Source organism: Macaca fascicularis, chromosome 14, assembly GCF_037993035.2.
Source record: "Macaca fascicularis isolate 582-1 chromosome 14, T2T-MFA8v1.1".
Classification (NCBI taxonomy): Eukaryota; Metazoa; Chordata; class Mammalia; order Primates; family Cercopithecidae; genus Macaca; species Macaca fascicularis.
In genome coordinates, this window is record NC_088388.1 from 12,525,702 (window position 1) to 12,545,925 (window position 20,224).

Consider the following 20,224-nt stretch of genomic DNA (forward strand, 5'->3'; position numbering starts at 1 on the left):
AAGGGCAGAAAGCAGTTGCCAATGCAACGTGAGGATGGGAACCATCCCCACTGGAATGTAAACTGCCCAGCCAGGGAGGTTTGGAAATCTTCCCTACTGGCACAGGCTCTAGAGCATACAGTAGACATTCAATGCAAATTTTTATTTATTTATTTATTTACTTTTGAGACGGAGTTTTGCTCTTGTTGCCTCGGTTGGAGTGCAATGGCGCGATCTCGGTTCACTGCAGCCTCCGCCTCACCTCCTGGGTTCAAGCGATTCTCTTGCCTCAGCCTCCCAAGTAGCTGAGATTACAGGTGCCCACCACCATGCCTGGCTAATTTTTGTATTTTAGCAGAGACAGGGTTTCATCATGTTGGTCAGGCTGGTCTCGAACTCCCGATCTCAGGTGATTCACCTGCCTCGGCCTCCCAAAGTGCTGATATTACAGGCATGAGCCACTGCACCTGGCTGAAAAAATTTTAATGTTAAAAAAAGTGGAGGCAAACATTGCATACAGTGAAATGCATAGTCGTAAGTGTACTCTTGGATGCATTTTGACAAACATACCCACCCCTGTCCCATTTCCATCACCCCAAGAGTTCTCTCAAGCCTCTTGCTGTCAATCCCCACCTCGCAGAGGCAACTACAATCCTGACCTCTATCCTCATGGATCAGTTTTCCCTCTTCTTGAATTTCACACAAATGAAATTATTCAGCACATACTTTTTTTCAGATAATATGTATTTGTTGGATAAACAAATGAAAGGGCAGAGCAATAGCAATTCTAATATGGCAAGAGGTGTCGGGGGCGGACAGGTGTTGGGGGACACAGAGGCAGATGTTGCTCTGAACCAGGAACCAGCCATGCACCCCCATCCTGGGAGAGTGGCAACAGGAAAGCAGGGATCCAGGCCAAGGTAGAGGACCCAGGTGGAACCCAGACACAAGACTTGGGGTATAGAAGTCTCAGCCCCAACCGGAGGGGCTTCAGGCTCCTCCCAGATGTCACTTAAGTCCCAATCCAGCTCTCTCCCTTCTACTCATTCGGGAGGACTTCTTGGAAGAGGTAAGGCTCTCAGAGACCAGAAAGGTAGGTAATACCCAATGAGGCTAATGGGATGAGGATGAGTCCCTACCCCCCCACCCCGCCCCCAAGCAGTTTCACCAAGGGAACATTGGCTGTGGAGGAGGAGGCTCAGCAGCCCAGCCTCGCCACATGCTCAGGCTGGCACCCAGCGCCAGGCTGCCCTCTTGGGCTCCATCCGCACGAGCAGCACCACATGAGCCCACATGAGCCTCTCTCCACCCTGGCACCAGCTTGGCAGAGCTTCCTGGGGCTGAGAGCAGGGAGGACCAGCCGTCTTCTTTCTCAGAGTCTTTTTGTTGCTCTCGGCAGATCCTGTACCTTCACCTCCCACCAGGCCCTTCTCAGTGGGTAAAGGTAAAATGTGCTGGCGTTCCAGGCCCACGCAGGCTGGCAGTGGGGCAATCATCATGATGAATCACGCTGGCACTGCAGGCACCTGGTCCTTGTTGAGGCGTAACTAATGAATTAGCTTCGCCCCCAGCATGGGGCCTCTCAGCCTTTCCCCACTTCCCAGGAAGGCAGGAAACTGAGACCTGGGAGTGGGAAGCAGGGGAGGAGAGAGGGCTCTGTCAGCTCCAGGCATGGGTCCCGAACCCTGGCCAGCCCCTCTGCCCACACACACACTGCAAAAACACCCAAAGTGCAGGTCCCCCAGGCCCCCAGAAACTGCCTCTCTGTTACTAATCATGAGCTATAACTATTAGTGCCCACCCCCAACTCTGTATTTTTAAAGAATTTCTTAAAATACAGGAAAAGTGTGGCGCTGTGAGAAACACCCCCATGCCCAGTACCCAGCATTGACAATTGTTCACATTTCGTCAAACTTGCTTTAAACCTATTTTCTTTTAAACAAAAGGAAGAAAACAGCACGTGTAATATACAAGTCTCCTTTGTCTCCCCTCCAATGTCCCCATAGGCACTACCGCCCCCTCCACACTGACCCTGCCAAAGTCCCCTCTGGATTCCCCTCCCTGCCTTGGGGCCAGGACATCCCTGGCTGCTGAATAAGATGATGGGATCTTAGCATCCTAGGTTCTTAAAAAAACAAGGATTCAATCTATTAGAGCCAACTACGAGATGTCAGAGCTGGGAGGGTGCTTAGCTCCTCTGGGAGGTCACAGGCTCTGTTCAATGTCTGCAAGAAGGTAGGGCCCCTTGTTCCAGAAAAATGCGTGGAGGCAGAGACTCACCCAATGATGTGCGCCATTCCCAGGGGTTCACGGTCTCTTGGGTGTCTAGGCCAACCCCTTCATTTGGCAAAAAAGGAAAGCAATGATGTGCTCACCTCATGGCCCACTCCCCTTACCTGCACCAGCCAGAACTTCAGTTCCTGCCGTCTTTCAGGTATTCATTCAACAAACCTTAAGCACCTACCTCTATGCCTAGGCAGGGGGAATTACTATGAATGTGAACATAATAGACAAACCCCCTGCCTTTGTGGAATTATTCATGCAAGTGGAGATCATCAACAAAACACGTGTCAGGTCATGATCAGGCTATGGAAGAAATAAAGCAGGGATAAGAAAGGAGGAGGACTGGCTGGGCGCAGTGGCTCATACCTGTAATTTCGGTACTTTGGGAGGCCAAGGTAGGCAGATCACTTGAAGCAAGGAGTTCAAGACTAACCTGGCCAACATGGTGAAAGTCCATCTCTATTAATAAAAAATTTAAATTAAACTTTAAATTTTAAAAAAAGAGAGAGGAGGACTAAGAAATGTGTGGGGGGTGGGGAGGGGCTATCATTTAAAACTGAGTGGCTAAGGTCAGGTGCGATGGCTCACGCCTGTAATCCTAGCACTTTGGGAGGCCAAGGTGGGCAGATCACCTGAGGTCAGGAGTTTGAGGCCATCCTGACCAACATGGCGAAACCCTGTCTCTACTAAAAATACAAAAATTAGCCAGGGTGGTGGTGGATGCCTGTAATCCCAGCTACTTAGGAGACTGAGGCAGGAGAATTGCTTGAAGCCGGGAGGTGGAGGTTGCAGTGAGCTGAGATTGCACCACTGCACTCCAGCCTGGGCAACAGAGAAAAAAAAACAAAACACCTGAGTGGCCAGAGGAGGCCTCATTGAGATCATGGCATTGAGCAAAGACGGCAGGGTACACTCCTGGCAGTGGAGATGGCAGTGCCAAGCCCTTGGGGCAAGAATATGCCTGGGCCTTTGGGAGCAGCAAGGGGCCCAGCCCAGGAAGCAAGGGGAAGCATGGTGGTCGAGGAGATCAGAGAGAGAAAGTAAGAACGGGGCAGGCCGAGGAGGGCCCGTGTCGTTCACAAGGACTTTGGCTTTGACTCTGGGCGAGAGGTCATGGGGGAATTTTGCACAGAGGATACACATTTTAACATGATCCCTTTGGCTGCAGCTGCAGGATAGGGGTGTGTGCATGTGTGCATGTGTGTGCATGTGTGTGTATGTGTGTGTGTTGGGGGAAAGGAGTTTGTGCAACTTTAACCTCTCTCCTCTTGGTTCTCTCCCACAGGGTAATGATAGCTGTCATTTACTGAACACCTACAGGTTGTCAAATGTATTCTTCACAACAGCTCTGCCAGGCAGGTACTATATTCCCCACCACCCTCTGGCTCTACAGATGAAGAAACAGATTAGATTCCGAGACGTTAAATAGTTTGAGTTTCAATGTGGTTAAACAGCCACTGCCAAGCTACAAGGTCACACAGCTGGTAAGGGGCAGAGCCAGGATTCAAACCCAGTCCATCTTATTGCAAAGCCCGGGCTTTGCCTGCTATGTCTCATTGATTCTGTGGGCTGGGAGAAATTAGAGAAACCACGCTGTGTGCTCAAACGCTCACCCCCATCCTGCAAACAGCAAAAATATTTCTGGGGGTGCCCTACTTGGAGATTTTGATGTTGTCAGAGAGGACAAGAGTGGCTACGAGCCATACCACTTCCCCTTTCCCATCCCAGGCCCCAGGGCTCATACGTTTGCTTAACTAGGGGGTATCCTGAAATCCTCAGGGCAAACCTAGGAACCCCAAATCAGGCCCCAGAAGTCAGAACAAAGAGGTCCCCAGGTCCTGGGTCATCCTAGGCCTGTGATCTGGGCTCAGGGCTTATCTGATAGCAAATTCCAGGCAGTCTCTGGCCCACCATTGGCCTAGAGTCCATCAGTGATAGCCAAACTCACCAGGCTGGCTCAGCCACCACCAAGTTACTCCTCCCACCCTGCCTAAGAAACCAGAGCCTAGGCATGGCCTGGGGATCATATTTACCTGGAACCCTAGCTCTGTGAGTTACCTGCCTGATCTGTTGAAAGCTGAGAGTCCTCCCAGGTCCCCCTCAGAGACGCCAGAGCTGGAGCAACAGAGGCCAAGGGAGTGTGAAGAGGGGGAGAAGCTGACTGGTTCCCAAGGCCACATTCCAGAATGTTGTGGATGGAACTCTGACCACCCCAGTGGGTTCTGTTAGGCCATCACGCCACAAAGTGGACTTGACTATAGCAGGACAAGCCGCAGACAAAACCTCTCAGACACCAAGTTGTAGAAGGAAGGGCTTTATTCAGCTGGGAGCGTCGGCAAGCTACCGTCTTAAAATCCGAGCTCCCCGAGTGCACAATTTCTGTCCCTTTTAAGGGCTCCCAACACTAAAGATTTCACATGAAAGGGTCGTGACTGATTGAGCAATCTAGGGGGTGTGTGACAGGGGCTTCATGCACCGGTGGTCAGAGCGAAACAGAACAGGGCAGGGAGTTTCACAATGTTCTTCCATACAGTGTCTGGAATCTATGGATAACACTGGTTGCTAAGTCATGAGTTGATTTGTAACTACTAGATTTAGGCCAGGCAGGCCCAGGCCTGGTTTCAGGTCTGGTTTGGGGTCTGGTGCCTGGCACTGGGCTGCCTGCCTTTGGTTTCACTTCCTTGTTTCTTCTTAAAACAGGTACTGAGTATAAAACAATATAAAACAATATGACAGGGTCTCTCTCTTCCCTCATTTCCCCCCTTTGAGACTTTCACTCATTTTACCAGTGGGAGTTCTCACTTTTATTTTCACTACTTATATCTTCCTGTGCAATAGACTGATAGTGATTCATATAATATGCTTGTGCTGAAGCATTCTGGTGAACTAAGGTAGCGATGAAGCTTTTTATCATTTGGAAAAGTATAGGTGGCAAACAAGGGAGCAGGAAGCAGGTTCCCATTACTATCATTACTCCTATTATGAGAGTTTTAAATCCTCCTATTGCTGGGACCCAATTTCCAAACATGGCTCCCGGATTAAATCCGTGCCACACTTGCACGGTTACATGTGCCAGTTTTGTTATATCTTTAACTACATCCTCAACTACTTGCCCCTGATTATCTACGTGTAGACAACAGTTAGTAAGGTTGAATTTTCCACAAACTCCTCCTTCAGCTGCTAGCAAGTAGTCAAGAGCTAGTCTATTTTGATAGATAGCATTTCTCATCAGAGTCTCTTGCCGGGCAAGAACGGTCAAGGCTTGACCGGTTTTATTAGTAATAATTTCTAAAACAGCTTAATGATCTGGTTGAGCATGTAGATGGGGGTCCAATATCCCCACGAGCCATCTTCTGCCCAAGTGGTGGGTCCATAGTATTGCATAATTTTTTCAGGTGGCCATTCATTATCTTTCCAATTACCTATGGCTATGCTTCATTTTTCACGGGAAGCATAGTCAGGGAAGCCCAGAAGTTCACCTGTTTTTATGGGCAGTAAGAAGAAAGATGGCTTAATGGTGCCAATTACACAGCTACCTGTCCACTGATCAGGCAGCTTAGCGTAGGCTCTATGTCCACATATCCAGTATAACCTGGTGGGGGCCGTCCAGTCCCGGTGGAATTCTGGGTGGGCCCAAACAGTCTGCAACTTTGGAAATTTACTGAATGGATTTCTTTGTGTGTAATTGGAACTCCACCATGTAACTGTTTTTGCGGTACCATTATACAGCTTTTGCCCAAGACAACTAAGCCGCCCTACAGGATGAGTGGATCCCTTTCCTTCTCTAGCTATGCAATACTGTCCAATAATTGAGGCTTTTAGAACCCAAAAATTGTCAGGGTGGTTCTTTTGGGCCAGGAATTCATCAGGAACTGGGTCTGTAGGAACTAACTCTCGGGCTTCCCATGGCCATTGATCTCCTGTTACAGTTCCTCCACAAACATAACATGAAGTGACTTTTAGAGACTGGGCTACATGTTCAGCTAATTGCAAAAACAAATTTCTAGTTTTTCCAGGAATCTCAGGTACTGGCACATTTAGTTCATCATAGAAAGTCTGAAATACTGGTTCTGGAGAGCATCTTCGAACCTCCCCTTTTATTAGGATGCCTACTCTAGGATCTAGTCCTTTTCTATCAATGCCTAATGATACGTATTCTCCTTTATTTTATTTTGGGTCTGAGGAGTTTGTGATGACCAATTCTAAAAGGTTGCAGTTCCCACTCATGCAGGAGGGGCTATCTTTTCCTTCCCGGAGCCAAACAGTATCTTTTTTATCTTCTTTCCAAGTAGTCCAAATAACACAAGACCAGTATTGACACATCTCACATAAATATGATTTTTGACAGATATACTTATTTTCTGCTGTGTAACTTTTTTCCCAATCTAGAGACTGCATCCTATTCCTTGCTGATTACTATTAATAGCAGCACAAGTGTCAAATTTTAAGGTTATATGTTTGGGGATCCCTCTTTCTTCTGTTCCAGCTATTACTTTACTTGTGTCCCTTAGGAAGAGACCAGTCCTTAGTCTTACTTCCAAGACTGTGATCACGGAAGGTTCAGAGGGGTCATAGCACACATCAGGCTGGTCACTTCCTGGATTACATACTTTGTACTGAGTGTTATTATACAAACAGGTTCCCTTTGGCGTTCCTAGGCATTCATAATAACTATAAAATAAAAAGATTGTCTTAACTTGTGCTACCTCAGTGACCTGAGGTGTGCACTGAAAATAGTCCTCTGTGTGGGAAGAAGCAGTGGAAGCTTTTACCACACAAGTCCATGTTATAAGGAAAATAAGTCCTACGACGATTTTCCTCATGCTTCAGCTGTGCGTAGACCAGTCAGCTTCTGGGTGTGACTGGAGCAGGGCTTGTCGTCTTCCTCAGGGTCACTTTGCAGGGATTGTCCAGGCTTGGTTTGGCCTCCCAGGTCTCAGCGGCTGCAGGCTTCATGTGGCTGTGGTGAATCCAGGCTGGGATTCCTTCCACCTTTACAGCTATGGGAGTGGTCAGGATAACCGTCTGGGGTCCCCTCCACCGTGGCGGCAAAGGAGCCATGTTCCAGTCCTTGATCCACACATGGTCACCTGGAAAAAAAGGCTGAACTGGGGAGAATAAGCTGACTGGGCACCTCTCATTTACCCAAGTTGAGATTGTCTGGGTAATTTTCCCCAAGGCCTGTAGCTGTCGTTGTAATTCAATTTCACCTGACTCTTGGGGAGTACCTGGAAGTCCTCACAGTATAGGAGGAGGCCTCTGATACAGAATTTCACAGGGGGAGAATCCTGTTTTCTTAGAGGGGATACACCTAATTTTTAACAATACCATAGGGAGGGCTTGTATTCATTTTAATCCTGTCTCCTGACATACTTTCCCTAAACTATGTTTGATAGTTCGATTCATTCCCTCCACCTTTCCGGAACTCTGAGGTTGGTAGGCGGCATGTAACTTCCATGTGATTCCTAATACCTTTGCCATCTTTTGTACCAAGTCAGCCACAGATGCCAGCCCATTATCTGAGCTGATTTGTAGAGGCAGTCCAAACCTAGGGATGAGATCTCGAAGAAGCACACAGGTTACTGCACGAGCTTTTTCAGTTCGTGTTGGATAAGCCACCACCCACCCAGAGTAAGTACACACTAGAACCAGTAAATACTTGTTACCTCCGCATTTAGGCATCCCTGTGGAGTCCACCTGAAGATCTTCAAAAGGAGCTGCTCCATGGGCTTGTATACCAGGAGGCACAGAGGGGCCTTGCTTTGCATCATTCTGTCGACAGGTAACGCATCGCTGTGCTACTGTTTTAGCAAACGCTGGCAAGTGTGAGATGTAGAAATACCAGCCTAACAGCTTTTCAAGTGATTCTTGGCTTAAATGGGTAGTTTCATGTGCAGCCAGCACGACTGCAGCTCCTAGCAGCTGTGGCACGGCTATTTTTCCATCTGGTAACTTTATCCATCCTTCCTTTATTGTTTGTCCTCCCCCTGCCTCAAGAAAGTCTTTTTCCTCTTTAGAATAAGTAGGCACCAGATCAAGTGTTTGAGGGAGTAGTGGGGCTGTGACTGATGCCCAGTAAGGAATAAATGCTGCTTTTTGTGCCTCTGTGTCTGCTCGGGAGTTTCCTTGGCTCACCGAGGTGGAAACTCGCTGGTGTCCCCTGCAATGCGTGACTGCTACCTTTTGGGGTTTCCACACACTGCTTCTAATAATTGTAGAATTTCTTGTTGATATTTTATGTCCTTTCTCCCAGAATTTAGTAGGCCTTTTTCTTTATGTAATGCTCCATGTACTTGAAGGGTTAGAAAGGCATATTGAGAATCAATATAGATGTTTACAGTTTTACCTTCACGGAGTTCCAGAGCCCGAGTTAAAGCAATGGGTTCTGCTTTTTGGGCCTAAGCGCCCTGAGGCAATGGTTTAGCTTCAACAACATCATCCAAGGTTACTACCTTATATCCGGCGCACCTTTCTCCTCACGAGTTGATGAAGCCGCTCCCGTCCACGTATAATTCCCAGTCTATCGATGCCCTTGGCTGGTCTCAAAGATCGGGTCGGCTAGAATAGACTGAGTCCAACACCTCTACACAGTTATGTTCAACAGGGCTGTCGGATACTGGGAGCAAGGTGGCAGGATTTAAAGTGTTAGACTTCAGTGGTTATGTGGGGGTTTTCACATAATAAGCCTTGGTACTTAGTTAATCTAGCATTTGTTAGCCAGTGGTGTCCTTTGGTTCATCAGAGTTACCACGGCATGGAGGGCTTTTATGTTTAGGTTTTGTCCAAGGGTTAGCTTATCTGCTTCTTGTGCTAATAGGGCCGTTGCCGCCCAGGCTCTTAGACACGGAGGCCAGCCTTTAGAAACCCCATCTAGTTGTTTTGAGAGGTAGGCCACTGGTCTTGGCCGGGGCCCCACAGTTTCAGTTAAAACTCCTACTGCCATTTTTTCTCTTTCTGACACATAGAGCGTGAAGGGCTTTGTCAAATCTGGTAGTCCTAGAGCTGGGGCTGACATAAGTTTTTCTTTTAACTTACGAAAGGCTTGCTGTTGTACAGGCCGCCATTCAAAGGGCTCTTGGTCGCCGCCCTTTGTAACCCCGTACGACGGTTTGTCTAGCACCGCAAAGTTTGGAATCTATAATCTGCAAAACCCCACAGCTCCTAAAAATTCCCTTACTTGCCTTCTGGTTTTAGGTTCTGGTAGGCTCCAGATGACCTGTTTTCTTTTTGACCCTAGGCTGCACTCCCCGCTTCGAATAGTGAATCCCAGGTAGCGTACCTGCTGTCTGCAGATCTGAGCTTTCTTCTTGGACACCTTATACCCACAGTCCTCCAGGTGCCGAAGCAGGGCATCCGTCCCTTCTGCACTCCCGACTGCTGTGGAGTGTCCTAGCAGAAGGTCGTCCATGTACTGGAGCGGGATGCAGCCTAGGTCTTTAGCAGGGAACTTCTGGAGGTCTCGAGCCAACACCTCCCTGAAGATGGTGGGGGAGTTTTTGAACCCTTGGGGAAGCCAAGACCAAGTGTACTGAGTGGTGACACCTGACCCCAGATCTTCCCACTGAAAGGCAAACAGTTTTTGATTCTCGGGTGCTGGCCTGATGCTAAAGAAGGCATCTTTCAGGCCGGACGCGGTGGCTCATCCCTGTAATCCCAGCACTTTGGGAGGCCGAGGCGGGCGGATCACGAGGTCAGGAGATCGAGACCATCCTGGCTAACACGGTGAAACCCCGTCTCCACTAAAAATATAAAAAATTATGGCCGGGCGCGGTGGCTCAAGCCTGTAATCCCAGCACTTTGGGAGGCCGAGGCGGGCGGATCACAAGGTCAGGAGATCGAGACCACAGTGAAACCCCGTCTCTACTAAAAATACAAAAAATTAGCCGGGCGCGGTGGCGGGCGCCTATAGTCCCAGCTACTCAGGAGGCTGAGGCAGGAGAATGGCGTGAACCCAGGAGGCGGAGCTTGCAGTGAGCCGAGATCGCGCCACTGCACTCCAGCCTGGGCAACAGCGTGAGACTCCGTCTCAAAAAAAAAAAAAAAAAAAAAAATTAGCCGAGTGTGGTGGCGGGTGCCTGTAGTCCCAGCTACTCGGGAGGCTGAGGCAGGAGAATGGCATGAGCCCGGGAGGTGGAGCTTGCAGTGAGCTGAGATCGTGCCACTGCACTCCAGCCTGGGCAACAGTGAGACTCTGTCTCAAAAAACAAAAAACAAAAACAAACAAAAAAAGAAGGCATCTTTCAAGTCCAGGCAAGTAAACCAGCCGTCCTCAGCCGGCAGCAATCCTAACAGTGTGTAAGGGTTAGGAACTGCTGGGTGCAGAGTCACTGTAACTTGGTTTACCAAGCGTAAGTCCTGTACGGGTCAATAGTCTTTGGTACCTGGTTTGGGGACAGGTAGGAAGGGGCTGTTCCATGGAGACTGGCAAGGAACTATAATTCCAAAGGCTTTTAAGAGTCTAAGATAAGTCTGTATTCCTTTAAGGGCTTCCCTGGGAACTGGGTACTGCTTTTGTCTGATTGGCTGGGCCCCAGGCTTAACTTCTATGAGTACAGGGGCTTCATAGATTTCCAGCCCCGGAGGGTCGTCCTCCGCCCATACTCGGGGCGTCGCTTAGCTAGAGATGGTTTTATTTCCTGACCTGGCTCTGTTAGAGAAAGTCTCCATTTTTCTTCCCAGGAGACTGTAAGGGCCATGATGACTCCTGTTTCTGGTAACTTCAGCTGTTTTGTAAAGGAAATGGTGGCTCTCAGCTTGCTAAGCAAGTCTCTTCCCAACAAAGGCAAGGGGCAGTCAGGCATATACAGAAATTGATGAGTCACTTTATGTCCTCCCACCAGGCAGGTCCGCGGTAGGCAGAAAGCCTGCTTGGCGGAGACTCCTGTTGCTCCAATTATATCAGTGGTCTTTTTAGATAAGGGGGCCACTGGGGTAGTTACCACTGAGTGTTTGGCTCCGTTATTGACCAAAACTTAATGTCCTTGCCCCCTATTGTCATCCTGACCATGGGCTCCTTGGGGGCGTTTGAGCCTGGTCCCCTTCAGTCTGGTAGCCCTTTGGCCAGATTGAACAAAGTCCCTTTATCTTTGTCTGAGGTCTTTTGCTCTGCATCACCCTGCTTCTCCTTTAGTTGGGGACATTTATCCTTCCAATGCCCTATTTCTTTACAGTAGGCACATTGGTTACACTGCAGACGTGAGCAATTGGACAAAGCGTTCCTCCCAGAACCCCCTTTTCCCTGCCCTTTCGGGGAGGATTCCTCTAATTGCTGCAGCCAGCAAATCAGCATTTCGCCTGGTCTGGTGTTCGCCCTCCTTACGGCTTTCTTGGCGGCTTGTTGCATCTCTGTTTACAAATACTTGATTAGCTATCTCCAGCAACTGCGAGGTATTCATTCCTGCAAATCAGCCTGTTTTTGTAATGTTCTCCGGGTATCTTCTGCGCTTTGACTAACTAAGGCCATGTTAATCATACGCTGATTTTCAGGACTATCCGGATTGAAAGGAGTGTACATACGATAGGCCTCACGCAGTCTTTTATAGAACTGGGCTGGGCTTTCCTCCTTTCCTTGGATGACTTCAGAAACTTTATTTACATTGGTGGCCTTTTGAGCCCCTTTTTTCAGACCTTTAATTAATGCCTCTCGGTACCGTCTTATCCTCTCCATATCTGGTCCTTCATTTGGATACCACTGAGTGTCTGTTCCTGGCAGCTGAATTCTTACGTATTCCTGCGGATTTTGGTAATCTACTGGGATGTGCTCCTCTAGCCATTTAGTTGCCGCCCCGCAGCACCCTTCGCCTTTCATCTGTGTTAAAGAGGTACATGAGTAGGTGGCAATCAGCCCAAGTAGGATTATGAGTCTGGATAATTGTTTGGAGCAAGTCTATTAGAGCTTGAGGCTTTTCAGTGTAAGATGGAGCGTTATTTTTCCAATTGAGGAGGTCAGCCGAGGTGAAACGGTGATACACAAAGGCACGCCTTTCCACCATGTGTCCGTCCTCATTTATCCCAGTATATCGCTGCTCTCTCAGGGGCATTTGGATTCCAGTCTTGGGCCGTAAGCAGGTCGCCAGGGGAGGAGTTTCTCCTGCAGCTTCACTTCCCTTCTGGTCTACTCTGGGTAGTCTAGGGGCTGTGGGCTCAGGAGAAGGGGGGCTCTCCGCTTGATAAGGGTCGGGGGAGAGCACTGTTGGTGCCATCTCCTGCCATGAGTCCTTGAGCTCTGAGTCAGACAGAACTTTAGGTGCCGGCTTCCCTCGGCGGGTGGAGTGAGAACCTTCCTTAACTAACTGTCCCTTTGCTACTAGTACTGCTGCTCCCTGTCCTCTTAACCACCGTCTTAAAATCCGAGCTCCCTGAGTGCACAATTTCTGTCCCTTTTAAGGGCTCACAACACTAAAGATTTCACATGAAAGGGTTGTGACTGATTGAGCAATCTAGGGAGTGTGTGACAGGGGCTTCGTGCACCGGTGGTCAGAGTGAAACAGAACAGAGCAGGGAGTTTCACAATGTTCTTCATACAATGTCTGGAATCTATGGATAACACTGGTTGCTAAGTCATGAGTTGATTTTTAACTGCTAGGTTTAGGCCTGGCAGGCCCAGGCCTGGTTTCGGGTCTGGTTTTGGGTCTGGTGCCTGGCACTGGGCTGCCTGCCTTTGGTTTCACTTCCTCGTTTCTTCTTAAAACAGGTACCCAGTATAAACCAATATGAGAGGGTCTCTCTCTTCCCTCATGACGACTCCTTCCTCCTGGGAGGAATGCTGGGGTCATGGGTGGCAGCTGCTCTTTATGTTAATACCTTCTTGGATCTGTGGCCAAATGCAAATCAGATAATCTGTTCCAAGAATACAGATCCAGGTCCCAACCAAGACTACCAAAGACTTGCCTGGCCCGGTCCCCCTGTGGCAGAGGCTACTGACAGTGACCAACTTCTGCTTTTCCTCCTCTTCTTCCTGAGCCCTCAGTATAACTACTTTTCCTGGCCAAGAGGGTAAGACCCTGGGATGACTGCTGGGCTAACAGATGTGGGCAGAAGTGAAACATACCACATCAATGCACAATCGTCCACGCTCTGTGTATCTACTGGGATGTTAAAGATGGAAAGGATCCTGGATCCCAGAGTCACCACTTGGAGATGAGCTAACCTGATGAGCTTCTTTCCACCCCAGGACCTTCGGACATGCCAGTCCCTCTGTTTGGAATTCTCTTCTTCCCATTCTGCTTGGTTCACACTACTCATCCTTAAGGTCTCAGCTGAAACCTCCTGATATGATTTGGATGTTTGTCCCCCTCAAATCTCATATTGAAATGTAATCCCTGGCTGGGTGCGGTGGTTCACACCTATAATCCCAGCACTATGGGAGGCCAAGGTGGGCGGATCACCTGAAGTCAGGAGTTCGAGACCAGCCCGGCCAACGTGGTGAAAACCCATCTTTACTAAAAATACAAACATTAGCCAGGCGTGGTGGTGCACGCTTGTAATCCCAGCTATTTGGGAGACTGAGGCAGGAGAATTGCTTGAACCCGGGAGGTTGAGGTTGCAGTGAGCCAAGATCACCCCATTGCACTCCATCCAGCCTGGGCAACAAGAGCAAAACTCCATCGAGAGAAAGAGAGAAAGAAAGAAAAAGAAAGAAAGAGAGAGAGGGAGGGAGGGAGGGAGGGAGGGAGGGAGGGAGGGAAAGAGGGAGGGAGGGAAAGCCTCAGGTATTTCTTTATAGCAACGCAAGAACAGACTAACACACTTCCCTTCCAGGATCTTTCAGAGCACGTCCAGCCCCTGCTATAGATTCTTGAGCTCCCACATTTCTCCTTCAAAGTAATTATTCCAATCATACTAAATAAATAATAACTGTGAATGATTTATTTGAAGTCTGTTTCCGATGTACTAGGATGTGAGCTCCATAAAGACCAGATAAGAGGGCCGGGCATGGTGGCTCATGCCTGTAATCCCAGCACTTTGGGAGGCTGAGGTGGGCGGATCACAAGGTCAGGAGTTCAAGACCAGCCTGGCTAACATGGTGAAACCCCATCTCTACTAAAAATACAAAAATTAGTCGGGCATGGTAGTGTGCACCTGTAATCCCAGCTACTCAGGAGGCTGAGGCAGGAGAATCGCTTGAACCTGGGAGGTGGAGGTTGCAGTGAGCTGGGATCATGCCACTGCACTCCAGCCTGGGTGACAGAGTGAGACTCTGCCTAAAAAAAAAAAAAAAAAAGACCAGATCAGTGCCAAGGCTGTGTGGAGCCATTATAGGAAGCTTCGGGCAAAAGAAAAATCAGTAATATGAATCTCATCTTCGTTTAAAATTTTGATATTTTGTTCATCATGGATTTTTGGCAATAATTTTTACTTTACAATGATTGCATCATTGGAGGTGGTGGTTTCTGGCACTTCTTTAAATATGATGCCTAGAGCAAGTGCCTTGCTCCCCTCACCCTAGTCTCAGCTCTGGATTGGGCAAAATCACCCTTCCTCGAAGGATTATCACAAAGCATCGGTGAGAGCCTATGGGAGCTGAGTGCTGTCATTTGAGATACTTATTCCACTGTAGACAATTTCCTTGTATCCATTGACTTGCATTCATATGCTAAGTTGGTTTCCCATATTGCCTGCTCTCCAGGGAAACTCAGAACAAAGAATCAAATCCTTGGCTTTGAGTTGCAAAAGCAGCTTTGAAATCCAGAGCTGAGACTATACCCTTACAAGAGCTGGTTTTGAAAGAGAAATCTTTTGTGTAGGTCCAAAAAAGCTTGGCTTTGAACTTCGACAGCAAAGAGCTGATACCATAAGCCCTGGAGAGGGGAAGGATGCGTCATCCCAGAAGATATCACCCCAAAGGAGATTAAGGTTCCACCGGCAGGTGGGAGAGAAGGGGCAAGCAGCACCCAGAAACACGCATGCCGGCCCGAAAACCAGTCGTCAGCCCCATCTGGGCAGAGCCTGGGGGTGGCATGAGAAAAACTATATACCCCCAGGTATACTGGGGGCCACCAGGGCAAATGGGACCCACCTGCACTTCCCTTACCAGCTGTGGCCTGAGGATGTAACAGGCCTCCCACAAGTCACTCTATCTGTATGGAGAGGCCTCAGTAGAGTAGACATAGAGGTGAACTCACAAGGGCGGGCATCCAGAAGTTCCCATACATGCAAGGCAGACATGGGTGTCCTGAGAGATTAGACTTGGGGAGTCCACGTCTTTGCCAAATCCAGTTACTGATAGACCAAGATACACTTTTTTTTGGTCACCCAGGCTACAGTGCAATGGCGCAGTCTCGGCTTCCTGCAACCTCTGCCTCCCGGCTTCAAGGATTCTTCTGCCTCAGCCTCCCAAGTAGCTGGGATTACGGGTGTGCGTCACCATGTCCGGCTAATTTTTGTGTTTTTAGTAAATACCAGGTTTTGCCACGTTGGCCAGGTTTGTCTCAAACTTCTGACATCAGGTGATCCACCCGCCTCGGCCATCTGAAGTGCTGGGATTACAGGCGTGAGCCACCGTGCCCGGCCCCAAGGTACACTTTTGAGGTCTTGAGTATGGCTTCTGAAGTCCATACTCACAATACTCGCTCTGTCTGGCTATACAAGTCATGCCATGTACAATGGAGCCATATCTAACTGTTCCTTTTGACAGCGGGATCCTACGCTGGAGGTAAGTATCTCGAGGAACAGCACCTTTGATCCATGTCCCATAAAGGGTCTTCACAGGCCAACAGCAAACTCCCTAGGTGTGTAAAAGCACCCAGAGCACCCCGCTCACAGAAGACACCCCACAAATGCCCTTATTAGTGATGGTAACCCGCGTGGGAAGGACATTTGAATTCTTTGGGCCTCCCAGCAGCTGAAGTCCCTGGCTATGTTGGAGAATCCACCTGCCTTGCAAAACAGAATCAACTCTCCTCCCAAGGCAGCTGAAAACGCTGGGAGCTCACTTTCCCAGCATCCCTTGCAAGCAGGGTGGAAGCCTGTGACCCGGAAGTCGCCCCCAGATACACCCACGTCAGATTCTGAATGAAGAATGAGAACTGCTGAGCAAAAAAACCACTCAGATGCCTCCTGAGGGCGGTGTGAGGAGCGGCAGCAGGGGCTGTGTCTGAGGAGCAGCGGTGGGGAGGCCTGGGGTCTTTGTGGTCGCAGGATGATGGGGCGATTTTCTCTGTGCTTCCTGGCTGAGTGGGCTCTAAGTGTTTTTTTTTTTTCTTTTTTTGAGACAGAGTTTTGCTCTTGTTGCCCAGGCTGGAGTGCAATGGCGCCATCTCGGCTCACCTCAACCTCCACCTCCTGGGTTCAAGTGATTCTCCTGCCTCAGCCTCCCGAGTAGCTGGGATTACAGGCGCCCACTACCACGGACCTGGGTAGTTTTTGTATTTTTAGTAGAGACGGTTTCTCCATGTTGGTCAGGCTGATCTCAAACTCCTGACCTCAAGTGATTCACCCACCTCAGCCTCCTAAAGTGCTGGGATTACAGGTGTGAGTCACCACGACCGGCCGGGTTCTAAATTTTATTCTCAGGTCCACCTGAAGATTCTGTGAGTGCCCAAGACCTTTTAAGAAATTCCTTTTCTAGGCCGGGCGCGGTGGCTCACGCCTGTAATCCCAGCACTTTGGGAGGCTGAGACGGGCGGATCACGAGGTCAGGAGATCAGACCATTCTGGCTAACACAGTAAAACCCCATCTCTACTAAAAATACAAAAAACTAGGCCGGGCGCGGTGGCTCAAGCCTGTAATCCCAGCACTTTGGGAGGCCGAGACGGGAGGATCACGAGGTCAGGAGATCGAGACCATCCTGGCTAACACCGTGAAACCCCGTCTCTACTAAAAATACAAAAAACTAGCCGGGCGAGGTGGCGGGCGCCTGTAGTCCCAGCTACTCTGGAGGCTGAGGCAGGAGAATGGCGTAAACCTGGGAGGCGGAGCTTGCAGTGAGCTGAGATCCGGCCACTGCACTCCAGCCCGGGCTACAGAGCAAGACTCCGTCTCAAAAAAAAAAAAAAAAAAACAAAAAACTAGCCGGGCGTGGTGGCGGGCGCCTGTAGTCCCAGCTACCCGGGAGGCTGAGGCAGGAGAATGGTGTGAACCCGGGATGCGGAGCTTGCAGTGAGCGGAGATCTCATCACTGCATTCCAGCCTGGGCCACAGAGCGGGACTCCGTCTCAAAAAAAAAACAAACAAAAAAAGAAATTCCTTTTCTGCTTAAATTAGCCAACTGTGGTTTTTGTTGCTTGTGATGAACTCTGACTGATAGCCTCCACCGTCAGACCTCATCAGCCTGTGACCACTCAGGGAGTCGCGTGATCATTCTCCCTCCCCCTACCCCCGCTTCCACTGTCCTCCCAGGCACCCCACACTGTCAAATGCTGTTCTGTGCTCCGGAGAAGCTTTGCCCGTGTTCTTCAACGCCAGCCACCCGCCCCCAGTGCGAGAGCCCACCAGGAGAGCATGGCTCTGCGCCAAGGCCGTCTGGCCATAGGGACCACACCTTGTCATCAGGCCCCATACGAGGCTGCTTGGCCCAGGGGCTCATATAGCCTTTTCTGAGCACAGCGCCTTCAGCTTCTCACCCAAGCTTAGGCCCAGTGAGCGACACACATACCTTCCTGCCCTGGCCCTTTAACTGGGGACTCTAAAGACACACACACACACACTTGGCCGGGCGTGGTGGCTCACGCCTGTAATCCCAACACTTTGGGAGCCCGAGGCGGGCAGATCATGAGGTCAGGAGATCGAGACCATCCTGGCTAACACGGTGAAACCCTGTCCCTACTAAAAATGCAAAAAATTAGCCAGGTGTGGTGGTGGGCGCCTGTAGTCCCAGCTACTTGGGAGGCTGAGGCAGGAGAATGGCGTGAACCCGGGAGGGGGAGCTTGCAGTGAGCCAAGATCACACCACTGCACTCCAGCCGGGACGACAGAGCAAACAAAAAAAAAAAAGACACACACACACTCACATGCTCGCCCACTCTCACACCCTCACACTCATGCACTCACATATACTCACACAAACGCATTCTCTCACACACATACACTCATACACTCACACACCCACATACGTACACACATACACTCACACATATACACACACACTCTCACACATACACTTATATTCACACTCATACACACTCTCATACTCACTCTAACACACACATACCCATGCCCACAGACACACACATACACACGTATACACTCTCACACACTCATACACTCTCATGCACTCATACACTCATACCCACATACTCTAACACACACCCACACATCTACACTTACACTCACATACACACACACACATTCACACACACTCATATATACCCACACTAACACCCACACATGCAGACACACACATATGCAAATACACACAATCATCTTCACACACACACACACACTCATACACTCCCACATACACACACTCACATATATACACACACACTCATACATACACACATTCATACACACTCATATGCACACTGTAACACACTCATACCCACACACTCATACATACACACACTCATACGCACACTGTAACACATTCACACCCACACACACTCATATATACACACATACACTCACACTCCCACACACACTCACACTTATACACTCACATACACTCTCACACTCATACACACATATACTCACACTCTAACACCCGTATACTCACACTCACAGATGCACAAAATACACACACACTCATACACTCATATCCCACACACTAACATACCCACACATATACACTTACACACATAGACCCATGCATACACACACTCATATACCAACTCACTAACAGACCCCCACACACAGACACAAATACAGTCTTCACACTTTCACATATACTCCAACACACACCCACACATACACATACACATATACACTTACACACCACACTTACATATACACTCTTATACGTACAACTCTCACACTCACATTCACACACACTCATATACTCACACTCAGGCGATACAGTCCCAAACTCACACTCATGCACTTACACTAATGCTCTCACACACATGCTCTCACACACTCATATTCACACACTCTAGCACGCACTCACACTCTCACACAAGTGCACTCACCTCTTTAGCAAAAGAAGTCAAAGCCCCTACCTATCACTGCCTGGCTCTCCCAGGAAGTTCCCAGGCCCCATTCCTGCCCATCCGAGACCCCGGGGAAGTGATGGGCTGGGGAGAGGCTTGGATTCCGAAGGGAGTGCAAGCGGGCTCACCGGGCCAGCGCCGCATGGCTTTGGGCAGGTTGCCTCACCTCTGGTCAGGTTGACCTGCCCATCACAATGGTCCTGGGCAGAGCCCGTCTGCAGCAGCGTGGGGAGGAAGCGAGGGGTGGTGGGATGTCCCATAGGCCCTGCCAGACCCCTCTGACTCTTCAACAGGGGCCCTCAGTGGGGCCGGCTGGGTCTGACTCATCCTCTGCCCTTGCATACTTGCTTGTTCAGTGAACAGTTCCTCGGGAATGGGTGGCCCTCCAGATGGTCAGAGAGGAGCCTAGGGAACCGATTCAGAGCCTCACGCACTCCATCTGTCTGGGTGTACCATACCCCCCGTCCTCAACCTCCCCACGCAGGGCCTCCCACCACCCCCAGGCCTCCAGTTCCCAAAGACAGATGCCTCTAACCGCCCCCACCCCCAGGAGCCCTGTGTTCCCAGCTGGACAGCTGTCAAGCCCACGAGCCAGTGTTGCTGCCTGCCAGCACGTGACCCAGGCCAGATGGCACCTGTCAACATCAGCCGCCACCAGGCCATGACGGACAAACAGCGGCCTCACACGCGTCACAAGCCGTGCCTGATCTCACAGCACCCAGCACCCGCCCCACCTGCTGTCCCATCAGCCCTCTGGGCAACACACCCCCACACCAAAGCCGTCAGCGCCGCACCCACCTGCGTCCCCAAACTTCCCCCTGCGGGAGGCCCCTCTGTGTTCTTGCTGGAAAGGTGAAGGCCCACGAATATTCTC

General features: G+C 49.7%; 1 long non-coding RNA gene across 1 annotated transcript; it reads right to left on the bottom strand.

Moving 5' to 3' along the window:
* Positions 1-132: 132 nt before the first annotated feature.
* On the bottom strand, positions 133-20,224 carry LOC141408441 (uncharacterized). The gene is made up of 2 exons (XR_012423160.1): positions 20,149-20,224; positions 133-1,602 (listed from the first exon to the last, which is right to left on the bottom strand). It is a non-coding gene; the product is annotated as an uncharacterized lncRNA (long non-coding RNA).